The 12,500-nt window shown below is 42.1% G+C and overlaps 1 long non-coding RNA gene across 1 annotated transcript; it reads left to right on the plus strand.

The window, feature by feature from the left end:
• Positions 1-944: 944 nt before the first annotated feature.
• LOC138059152 (uncharacterized) lies at positions 945-7,906 on the plus strand. The gene is made up of 2 exons (XR_011134165.1): positions 945-1,259; positions 6,614-7,906. It is a non-coding gene; the product is annotated as an uncharacterized lncRNA (long non-coding RNA).
• Positions 7,907-12,500: the final 4,594 nt, after the last annotated feature.

Consider the following 12,500-nt stretch of genomic DNA (forward strand, 5'->3'; position numbering starts at 1 on the left):
CAGAAAAAGTACGTAATAACCGGGTTAGCTATTGGTTTAATCTCACCACGGCCATATCCCTAATTGCCTTTTCACCAAATAAATCCAAAGGATGGTTGTTACTAATAATATTTCCGTTGCAAGTACGGCTAACAGAAAACAGAATTCCTTCGGCCATTCTCTTCCAGGACTCGCTTGGAAACCGAGGCAAACAGCCACTCGGAAATGCGCTATAGAGTATTTTCGCTTAGCATTTATTGTGTTCCCATCTGACCAATCAGTGAGGAGAACGGATTCGAAGCAGCCAGAGCTGATCGCCCGGTTTACCTTATACCAGGATTAGCATAATGTCAACTCTTTGGTGAAATTTTTCTTTGCTTATTTTTGTTTTTCAAGATTGACTTCTTCTAATGTAAAGTTTTACCGAATATCAGCCTTGAACAGCATTTGGGAGCAGAGAATAAAACTCCTTTGTTAATTTTTAACCTGACTTAGCGTAAATCGGCTTTTGAACAACTGCCCCAGGATCTCCAGAGCTCTCGATCCGCGGCGCTGGCCAAGAGAATCGCAGCGTCACGTTCCAGCGGAAAATCCCAAGTTACGAGCACACATCAGTTTCCCGTTTTCTCTCTTATCAGTTTTCGTCTGAGCGTTTAATAGCGAAGTTGGTTTGTAAAATAATGGCAGTTTTGGAAAGAACTCATTTTAGGAGCCCTCACTTTAGGAGTCATCTATTGGTCACGGTCTCATGCTTCTGGACAAGTTGTATACTCTCTGGAGGTTTTTATCTGGGATAAATTTCATGGCATTCTTAGCTCTTTTTTTAACAGTCGCTGGCATAATTAGTTTTAGCATCAAGATCCAAATATAGAAGTTTTTAAGAAGTCACGTAACCCTTTTTGTCCCAGAACGAGTGCATGCGTAATGCGTGGGTGGGTTGTGCCCATCAATTTGTCACGTAATTTAGCTCTAATGAACGTTACATCACGTTCCAGGGGAAAAACAGATTGCAAAGGCCACGTTACGAGCACAAATCATTTTCCCGTTTGCTCTCTTATCGTTTTTCGTCTGACCGTCAGCAAACTTGGTTTGTACAATAATGGCAGTTAAGGGAAGAACACATTTTAGGAGCCCAGCATTGGTTCTTCTCTATATTTTTCGTCAACTTAACCCATACAGACGCGGGAGATGATTGTCTTCCAAACGTTGGAGAAAACGGCCCCTTAACTTCTGTTACTCTCATAGTGCAAACATGGGAGTCGAGATCCTCGAATTATCATGTAAGTTCCAACAGAATGTTCGATTTATGAAATATATACCGAGTATAACGTATTTAATATAGGATACATTAATTTCAAGATGGAGTTTAAGAGTGTCGGAATAACTGCCGGAATAACTTCGATTTTTAAAGTGGTAACACGTTCTTATCATGCCGAAAAGAAAATCTTACTGTATGGCCTCTAAAAATGACAAAGTTAAGCAACATCTTCCCATTTCCTCCATTCTTTCGTTTTTCTTTTCATGATCTTAGTTCTCCTTCTGTATATTTAAATGCTCATTTAACCATTTGAGTGTCGTAATCGAGGAATATTTCAAATTTCGTCGCTCAGTGCCACGTTCTTTTGGTCAATTTGGTTGAAATTTTGGCCATGGAGAAATTACGAAGAAAATTGAACATTGACATCGGATGAATTCATTTTCGCAACAGATCGTTTCCGCTGTCACGCGACAAAGAGTAGAATAGGCTAAACTTCAGAATACCCGGCCACGATTGCGTGACATTAAATGACTGCTCCCGTAGTCCGGCAGTCAATAAATATTTACTGGGTTGCCTTATAAGGCAAACCCAGTCGAGGTCTTCGTTTAGTTTGTTTGTTTTCTTTTTTTTCTTTTTTTTAGTTTTTTTTTTTTCCGTGTCGGTAAAAGTCTTGCCTGTCACTCCCCTGGTAAGTGGTGTCTTTGTGTATAGAGCCTTCTGGGCGTATTTTCTTAGGATCGAGAGGGTAGTGGAACTGCGTAGATTTCTCTGGTGGACACAGTAGCATCATTAACTTAGCCTGCAATGGCGTCGAAAGTCATGCAACGCGAATGGCGTTTTAGTGGATCCTTAAACAAAATATACCCTTATGGAGCTCAATAATGGAAAGTCAGTTGGATAAACTAGGCATGAATCTCAAAAGCGACGAGTACTGGACCTCGACAACAATCTATCGCCCGTCGAGACGAAATCAAAGTGAGCAGTATTTACCTGAAGTACATGGTAATTTGACACAATTGAGTTTCTTGTCTTCACGCACGCAATGAAATAGGAAGAGGTTTTCGCCTCTAAGAGCAAATATGTTGTTTGTTTCAATAAAATTTTCGCTGGAAAAGGATTCTGTGGTATTTTCTGCCTTTGTGAATTATAATATCATGTTGTGTATTGAATTTTCGAGCTTAAGGTTGAAATGTGATATGGGAGAAGTTTTTTAGTATTGCTCTGTAAGCAGGAAGGGTTCACAGGCCTGTTGGAAGCGTGCTTGAGTTTCAACAAAATGAGCCCCAAAATCAGTGAAAACTTGTGACGCAGATGAATAATAAAGTAGCTGCTATTTCCAAAATGATGGAATTACCTGGTGATAAATAACGTCGTACGTGTCTTGGAGAGTAAATTTTGACTTTGCATAAATAAGAGTTGGGCGATTGTGATCTTTGTTTTGACTTCGCTCATTTGTTGGGCGATTGTGATCTTTGTTTTGACTTCGCTCATTTCATTGTCAAACTTTTTAACACTTGACAGAAAAAGAAACTTACAAAAACCCGGTATCTTGCCATCATTTGACACAGATGCTTCACTGTTTGGCGAGTAAACATACAGCGGTAACTTAATCACGGCGCCCGCTGAATTCCGGCCAAGTCACTTTCGATTTTGCAATTTACTTGAACGTAGCAAAAATCTCCCAAAATGTTTGTCGCTGATCGTAACTTTTTATATTCTATATTCACGGTTCAAAATTAATGTTGTTTTGATGTCGTAAATATTTTATTCTCGATCGACCGTCCGGTTTCTGAAAACTGTGTATCGATAGTTATTTGCTTTTTCATCAATATTTGTTTTGCATAAAGCAAGCTAAAAAGATCTGTACCTTGCTGAGTTCGCATTTGTTAGAGTTAATAGTATTTTCGGTCCGATGCTTCTTTTTTAGGAGGGGTACGTTATTTTGGTCTCCCATCCAAACACTAACCCCGCCCGGCAGGGCTTAACTTCAGTGAACTTTAGTATTAGAAAGCCTTCAGATGCTCAGAGGGCACACTTGTGGTAAAAAGAAGTTGTGAGGGAACTTGAAAATTATCAACATGTCAGCCCAGAAGCCAATGTTTCTCGCTTCTCTTTTATTTGTTATTCTTCAGAGACTGGAATGCTGTATTTCAATACCACACAATTCAGTGCCTTCTGATTTTCTGTAGCACGTACCACAGGCAACCCAGTGTATGCTTCACAGAAGCATCTCGTTACATATGGAAACAAAAGATAAATACTTAAGAAGCATCCTAAACATTCATAATAGCTAACCTTAGGCCTAGAAACTTTTCTAACCTTAGGCCTAATTAGGCCTAAGGTTAGCTGTTATGAATGTTTAGGATACTTTTCTTGTAGGCTAATTAGACTTTTTTTTTCCACTGCAGGACTGTGGGACTGCGGGAGCACTAGTTGTAGATCCAATTAATATTCATTTTTTCCTACTACGGAAGTGCAGGACTGCGGGAGCACTAGTTCTAGACCCATTTAATATTCTGTTTTTTTCCACTGCGGGACGGTGGGACTGCGGGAGCACTAGTTCTAGACCCATAAAAATACATATTTATATATATTTAAATTTAATGATTACAACACGACCGCGGGACTACGGGAGCAAGCGTTCCATGTCACGCAATCGTGGCCGGGTATTCTGAAGTCGTAAATCCCCTCACTAATTCTCAGGGCTATGTGGTACATCGTTTCTGAGTTATTTGTCGAAGCGTTTCACGCAACTTTATAGCGTTTTGTATGGAGCGGCCTTGTTGGTGTTGTGCTTCGTGCGTCGTGCGGTCCAGAAATCAACACGAACAACTGGAATTCACTTAGCGTTGAAAACGCTTACTTAAAATACATGTTTATCAGCACTTCTCCTTATGTATATGAAACGCTCAGACTACTGAGATTCATAGGCATAGACATTTTTTTCAACCAAATAACTTTGTATCATGGTTATTATGGTGTCACGCAAGGTCACAATTCGAAAATTCAAAATGCTTTATTTTCGAAACGAAAGACGGCATGGAACTGGAAACATGAAAAAAGATTAATTTCTAGGTCATCTTCATCCTACAGATAAAAATTCAAAACACCTTGCGATTTGAAAGCCATCTACAGTGACATGTCAGGAACATTGGGATTATTTCCGGTATTTCCGGTCCTGCGCCTTTCTGGTTTTTGTCACGTGAGCGCATTATTGCAGAATACCCGGCCACTTTATTTTAATTTGCATAAGAATAGCGTGTATTGTTGTATGCCTCGTTCTTCAAACCATAGTGAACTATGTTCAAACGATGCCGTTCCAAGAACACTGTCAGTTAAATTGCAAGAAAGTTTTCGCCATTCTTTTAGAATGCAGCAAAATGTGTACGGGCTCAGTCAAATCAACTGTTCTCATTTTTTCTTGGAGTTATCCAAAGCGATTGCCAGCGCTCTCTTATAGGGTCAGGTTGTTCGAAAGCCGATTATTGTAATCCAGGATTAGTATAGCGTAAACTTCAGTTCCCTGTTTCATTTTTTCAACTTTTGGGCGAAAGTATCTTTTGTCTATTTTTGTCTCTTGTCTTCAAACTGAAGCCTATATATTCAGTCTTCAGTAGAGAGCATGATAAGCATGCAAAATCCGGAGAAGTGTAATGCGATGCCAATGCTATAACGTAAGATGTGATTTTAAAACTGGCAAACTGGCGCATCCCTTTTTAACAATTCGCCAAGGGTACCCATTGACATTTGACACCATGCTAGACACTGCTCATTCTCGTCCTCAGAGCTCTCTAGAACTTCTCAAGGTCTTGATCCGGTTGAAGGTTCTATTTAAGTTTCATGCTCTGAGTATCAAAGGGACCTGGTAACAAGACTACTCGAAATTCATTCACGATGGCCGCCATGTTGGATTTGCTATTATCATGCAAATTTATAGCTACACACTTCTGAGGGGGCAAACAACACAAGTTCGAGCGGTTATAACGAACATCTTAGCTACACAGATGATTTGTCTCACGTTCATTGAATGTTTATCACCTAAGTAATAAAATAGAATGATTACACAAGGTACTTCGATGATTTTTTTAGTGAAAAATGAGCACTTAACGAAGTAGAAAGTCAAAATGTCAAAGGCAATGAAAAGATATAAAATTATTATGAAAGGTACTTAATTCTAAATTATAAAATGTACTTTCAGTAATGTTATTTCAATATTTCGAGGAGCCGATTTTCCGCGAATTGCCTTTTTTCCAATCATGTCCAATGTTTGCCCCCCAGCATTACACATGACTAATTTGCATGACAATTTGAAAACCAACATGGCGGTTATCGCGAATAAGGCCTATTGGAGAGCTAATGTGAGCAGGATCCTGGGGAGAGAAAACGGGAAGCACCCCCCCCCCCCCCTCCCCGTTGTATTTCCCGGTGCTTGTATATGTCGGGAAAATCTCAGACGATCGGGGATTTCGCAGTTTCCCAACCATCCCAGATTTTGCCGACTAATGAAAACCATAAATCGTAGACATCCCCGATAATCTGGGATGGTCGGGGACTAATCGGGAAAATAGAAAGCGTTTCTATTTTCCCGACGTGTCCCAGATTTTTGCGATCGTCGGCGATCATTCCCGATATATGAAAACTCAAATTTGTGCTTTCAGGGACGTCGGCGATGGTTCTTAGCTCGTTATCAATCCTCTAAATTGCATGTTTCAATTTCTGGCGCACTTTCTATTTTCCGCCAAAGTCACTATCGGGAGAATCTAGGACAAGCATCCGGCGATTTTCCGATATGTCGACAAAATCTGGAACGGTCGGGAAACTGCGAAATCCCCGGTCATCTGGGATTTTCCCGACATATGAAAACTAGGCTTTAATCGTAGTTTTCGTATGTCGGAAAAATCCCGGACGATCGGGAATTTCGCAGTTTCCCGACCGTCCCAGATTTTGCCGTCTATCGCGAATCGGCCCGACGTGTCCCAGATTTTTGCGATCGTCGGCGATCATTCCCGACATTTGTACTGTACTGTCGGAGACATCGGCGATGGTTTTGGCTCTTTACCAATCCTTTAAATATTGCAAGTTCTTCCCATTTTCCGCCAAAATCACTATAAGGAGAATCTGGGACAAGCGTCTGGCAATTTTCCGATATGTTTGCAAAACCTGGGACGATCGGGAAACTGCAAAATTCCCGATTGTCTGGGATTTTCCCGACATAAGAAAACTAGGCTTAAAACAGCGTCTCTGAAAACGTTTGTGTTGACTGTTCTTGTAAATCTTTCTAACAAGTGCACGCTTTACTGCGCTCGAAAAATAGACTGTTTTATTTTTAAAGCGACGCGAACCTGACTCGTGATTCTTATTGTCCTCTTTAAACAGTTCGATGATCCGGAGATAACTTCAACTGATACCCGCACCATCCCCAAGAGTTCTCAAGTCTCCACGGTGAGTGGTGCCAACGTTCGTTTTTATGGAAAGGAACTCTGTGTCGCTGTCACTATGATAACAGAGAAAGAACGCAGTGATGGAAGTGTAGAAAGGAGCTCTTCCTGCGAGAAATCGTGTTTCGGTGTTGGCGGTGGAACACGTTTGCAATTCTACTCGGGTACTTTTGGCAGACCAACGTCGATGAATCCTCCATGTTGTTTTTGGGGATCAATCAAATCGCTGGAATTTTCTATCCCCGCGTCACCAACGACACCACCGCCTTCCCTTACTTGTGTCAAATGTGGCGCAGCAGATGACTGCGTTTCAGAGAGTTCCACGCAGACTTGTAACTCTGGAGAAAAGTGCTTCACGTTAAAGCTACAGAGAGAAGAAAATGACGAGGTTGTTACAGTAAAAGGCTGTTCTCACGAGCTTCGGTATTGGGGTGAAAAGTTAGACTGTGATTTCGAATGCAAAAGCAACGTTCGATTGTGGCCTGACCGGCGAGTTTATCATCACAGTGTTTGTGTTTCGTGTTGCTCAGGAAACAAGTGTAATGTCGATCGCGATGACTCGGAGGTTTCTTCTTTTGCTAACTCAAATGGAAATAACTTTTTCACGACAATTTAAAGCATGATTTTTTACTATTTACATGGTGAGGTGATGCTTCATCAAGATCGCCACGGAAGGCAAACAAAACTCTGCCGTCTTTTTGTAAGGGGGAGGGGGGGTTAGGGAGCAACATTAATAAGGAGTTTAAGAAAACCCCAACGACTACGAGAACATGCATCATATAAAAATGTAACTTTCAGTCATTTAGATCAATTTGTGACTACTTTAAGTGGTGTGAATTCTGCAGAACGGTACTGTAAGTTAGGAATGAAAAAGGAGAATTTATCCTTGCGCGTTGATGTTCTGCATATCAGTGGAAAACTAGTTGTTGTACACAGCAAGGAAATGCATTTGATGAAACGTTCAACGCAGGAGCAGGGCACCCAAACCTACTGTTTTTGCTATGCAGTTTTGCTGCTTTCGTTGGATTTGCGTTGTCGTCCCCTTAGCTTTCTAATTATAAAAGTCGACGTATCTCAAATTGCAACATTGACACAGATTCAAATTCGCACTGTAACGAGCACTTGCAACTGAAGATGATCGATGATCGATCGAAACATGTCTTGTAAACTCAAAGTTGTTTTCCATTTTTTATCAATGTTTATTTTTAATACTAATAAAAGAAGTTTAAATTTTTTGTCAGAGACTCTCTTGAGCCCAGAAACGGAGACAATGGTCCATCTTTTTAAAAAGTATGAAAATGGTCCAGCTGGTTTGGCGAAATTGAGTTTGCTTTCAATCCTTGATACATCATTTGATGTCAAGGCCGGTAAAGGATATAGCAGTGCCAGCGGCAACCCGGAAGAATTGTTACAGAAGAGTTTTATGGAAGACAGGACCCAAAACTGTCAAGAAAAGTGAAAAACTGTCAAGTAATTCACTAAGAATTTTGGCCAGTATTGTCGATAACCTGCGATCAGGCGTACTTTCTTTAGAAAGGGCGCGAATATGTGCCTCTCTAAAGGCCGGGACACACTAGGCGACAAGTCGCAGCGACATGTCTCTGCGACAAGTTGCTCCATGTGTACTACTTGCAAAACAAGTCACTGCGACACGACGCCTGTTCGGAGCACACGCAGTGATCTTGTATGAGGGGGAATGTGAACTAGTTTTCTAATTCAATATGGCTGACCATATAACGCTCTCTCATTGGTTCATTTATATTTTGTCACAGCGACTTGTTGCCGGAAGTGTACACACGGTGCGACAACGCTGCTTTAGCTAATTTTGTCGCTGTGATAAGTCGAACGAATTGAAAGTGGCTTGAATTCGTGCGACTGATCGCGGCGACAAAATTCTGCCGCAGCAGCTATGATTTTCATGAAATTAATCGTGTCACACAAGGCGATTCGTTGCGGCGACTTGTCCCAGCCACGTGTCGTAGCGACTTGTCGACAAGTGTGTCCCGGCCTTAAAGGCCGAGACACACTAGGCGACAAGTCCCTTCGTGCATGTGTACTACTTGCAAAACAAGTCGCTGCACACGCGGTGATCTTGTATGAGGGGGAATGTAAACTAGTTTTCTAATTCAATATGGCAGACCATATGACCCTCTCTCATTGGTTCATTTATATTTTGTCCCAGCGACTTGTTGCCGAAAGTGTACACACGCTTACACACGGTACGACAACGATTAACCAACCACAACCCCCTAATCTTAGAGGGGGTTTAAAGTCTACTGGAATAGCCAGACAAAGGCTTGGGACCGAGGTTCAAGAAGTGCAATCAATGACATGCATCCTGAATTCTACCTGCCTTCAAAATGTTAACAAAAAGAGAGGCCAAGAGACAAACTACATCTTGAATTCATCCATAGAGGGATGGCAAGCTTTTTCTCTCACTCAGCTGTCTATTTTTACTCAATGAATAGTCTCAGCTGTCTTTCTCTTCATCAGTGTTGAGTCTTTTATTTAACAAGTAATTTAAGAATTGCAAGCTACTTGTTCACTGTCAAGCATTAAGAGTTTCCTCCACTTAATTGTCAGTTCAGTTGCACCCTAATGTTTCCCCGAAACAAGCAATACAGTAGTTTGTGAGGAAAATTATAGCACAAGAGTTGTATAGCTTAAATACCCTTTTCAGTCCAGCTGTGAAAATGCAGAACTGGCCTGATGGGTGCACATGTTTGGGGCACAAGGGGGCGTTAAAACCAAGCACCAGATGAATCCTCTCAAATAACCCAAGACTAAGGGGGATTAAAAATATATTACAGGGGCACCCAACCAAAATTATTTCAAAAATGTAAAAGGAAATGGCAAAAACACTTACAAGAAAACGTGATTAAAACCTTTTTTGAGTTTTTTAATTTTGCTGGGAAAAAAAGGTGTTCTGCATGATTATGACTATTTCGAGGACTGGACAGGACTGGACTGGACTAGTAAAACGAGGACTAGTAAAACGTGGACCATTAAAACGCGGACTAGTAAAACGCGGACTTCATTTCTTTAAAGATTTTGTTTTTAAACGGTAACGGACTTTAGAAAAAAAAACTAATTTTATACGAAGGCGACAGCACAAGACTTAATGCCGAGCCAAGTTAAAAAATTCTGTCCATTTGTTTTTATGCTACTTTATTTCGACGGTTTAGCGAGCGAAACAATCCCTGTTTGGCGTTTTAGCTACTAAAGGGGTTGATATGCACCAGTTACAAACGATTTAAAAAGTTTTGGCCACGAAATAAATTTATTTATCACCAGTTCAAAATCCTAATTTTGTTTCATCGAATCAATCATTAAGGAGCCGGTTGAATCATAACAATAATAATAATAATAATAATAATAATAATAATAATAATAATAATAATAATAATAAAGCAGAATGGCTGAGTAAGATCAAGGAAGCAATTGCTAGGAAGGTTCCAGTGCCTTCGGAGGGGTCCTGGAGGTTAGAGTGCTCTGAAGCGGTCAAGTGTTTACTCAAGAAAAGAAACTGGAGCGCCCCAGGGCCTGACCGCCTTGTTAACTATTGGTGGAAGCGCATGCATGTGCTGCATGAGGGGATCACTAAAGCCTTCGTTGCCATCTCTGAAAGCACCGAGGAATATCCCACTTGGTTTTCTGAGGGAAAAACGCGACTCATCCCTAAACCAGGTGAATTCAGCAGCGAGAATCAGCGACCAATAACGTGCCTAAATAACATCTACAAATGGTTCACGTCGTGCCTTCAGACACCAATGGACAATCATTTGAGAGAATTCGACCTGATGGAGAGTGGACAAAGGGGAGCCAGATTGGGCTGCAGTGGGACGTCAGACAATCTTATGATTGACAGAATGGTGACGTTAGATTGTCACAGAGGAAAACGAAACCTAAGCATGGCTTGGGTAGATGTAAAGAAGGCCTACGACTCGGTGGATCACAGCTGGCTGCTTGAAATTATGGAAGTTCACCGCTTTCCTTCCTGGCTTTGTAGAGTCATGAGATTCTTAGTTGCAAGCTGGAATACCAGGATTGTTACTACCACCAAACGTGGTCCCGAAACCTCTCGTTGTATTCGATTTAACAGAGGATTGCCGCAGGGAGACTCACTCTGTCCGCGCCTCTTTACGCTATGTTTAAATCCAATAGCCTGGTCACTGGAAGCTACTGAGGGATATAAGTTGTCTAAGCCTATAAGTGCCAAGGTATCCTATTTAATGTATATTGATGATCTGAAAGTTTTTGCGTCCTCTGAACCTAAGCTCAACAGAGTTTTAAAATCTACCAGTGCCGCCATGGAGGACATTGGACTAACATGGAATCCTAAGAAGTGCAATGTGATTCATGTGAGGAAAGGGGCTCAAGTGCATGATGCAGCAGGTGTGAGGTTAGGTCACGAGGGGGTCGTGGAAAGCTTGGACGCGAGTTCTACTTACAAGTTTCTAGGGGTGAGAGAGACTGTGATGCAGGATGAGAAGCTGGCATTGGAATGTGCGGCAAAGGTGTACCTGCAAAGGTTGTCATTAATTTGGAGTAGCCCCCTGTCTGATTCCAACCGTGTGACTGCAAGTAACCAGTTTGCTCTTCCAGTCCTCTCCTATTTGATGTGGACTCAGCATTGGCCTATTACAGAGCTTAGAGTGATCGACAGAGAGGCGAGAAAGATAATATGTGAGAACGGAGGGAAGCATCCGCTAAGTTCGACGGCTATGTTGTATCTACCCAGGGACAAGGGTGGGCGTGGCCTACGCGCAATTGAGCAAGAATACAAGCTAACAAAAATCAAATCTGCAATTAAGCTGTATGAGAATACAGATCCTACCATGAGGTTAGTTCAGAAGTTTGAAGAGAGGGCGAGTGAGAAGGGATTCACTTCGTTGGTTAAGGAGGCATGCAAGTACGCGGAGGAGCTGGACACGGGTTTGACTTTGAACTATCCGAAACCGTCATGCAGCCCGCGCCAAGCTCCGGATACAGAAATTCTAGGGAAGAAAGTTAAGGGTTATTTGAGGAGGACTGTGACGGAGAAGTTACAGGAAGAGATTGAGAGCGAGCAGTGGCATGGTCGCTTTCTGTGTGCACGGTGGCACGACAAAGATCTGAGCATGGATGAGTGTTTTGCTTGGCTACGGGAGTGGCCCTCAGCACCCACCCACACGATTACCGGGGTACTGGAGCTTTACGAACAGCTCACCCCTACTAGAGTGTATACAAAGATCAAAACAGGAACTTCACAAGGAGAGATCACGTGTAGGTTGTGCGGAGGCGCTGCAGAAACTCTTGCGCATGTTCTTGCAGGATGTCCTGCTTTAGCACAGTCCAAGTACTTGGAGCGACACAACGCTGCACTTAAGGTGTTGTTCTTTGAGGTGTGTAAAGACCTGCAGCTAGTGGACTCAGTACCACCATGGTACTCGTTAGTGGGACCCAAACCAGTGTACGAATCTCTGGAAGCTCAAGCTTACTGGGATGTACCAGTGTATGCCGAACAAAGCTATGTCAAGGCCAACAGAGTGGACGTCAGATTTGTGGATCACAGGAGGAAACGAGTCTGGGCAGTTGAAATGAGTTGCCCCTGGTTAGACAACCGTGGGAAAAAGGAGAGGGAGAAGACGGAAAAGTATGCTCCACTGCGCTGGGAGTTAAGGAAGCAGTACCCTGGCTATGTCGTGGAACAGTGCAACGTAGTGATTGATGTGCTAGGCGGTTGGTCTAAAGATTTAGAGAAAACAATAAAGAAACTTGTGGGCGCTAGAGGAAGGGAGGTTCTCAGAAGGATGCAGAAAGCTATTATCTCAAGTTCACTTAAC

Source organism: Montipora capricornis, chromosome 8 (genome assembly GCF_036669925.1).
Source record: "Montipora capricornis isolate CH-2021 chromosome 8, ASM3666992v2, whole genome shotgun sequence".
NCBI lineage: Eukaryota > Metazoa > Cnidaria > Anthozoa > Scleractinia > Acroporidae > Montipora > Montipora capricornis.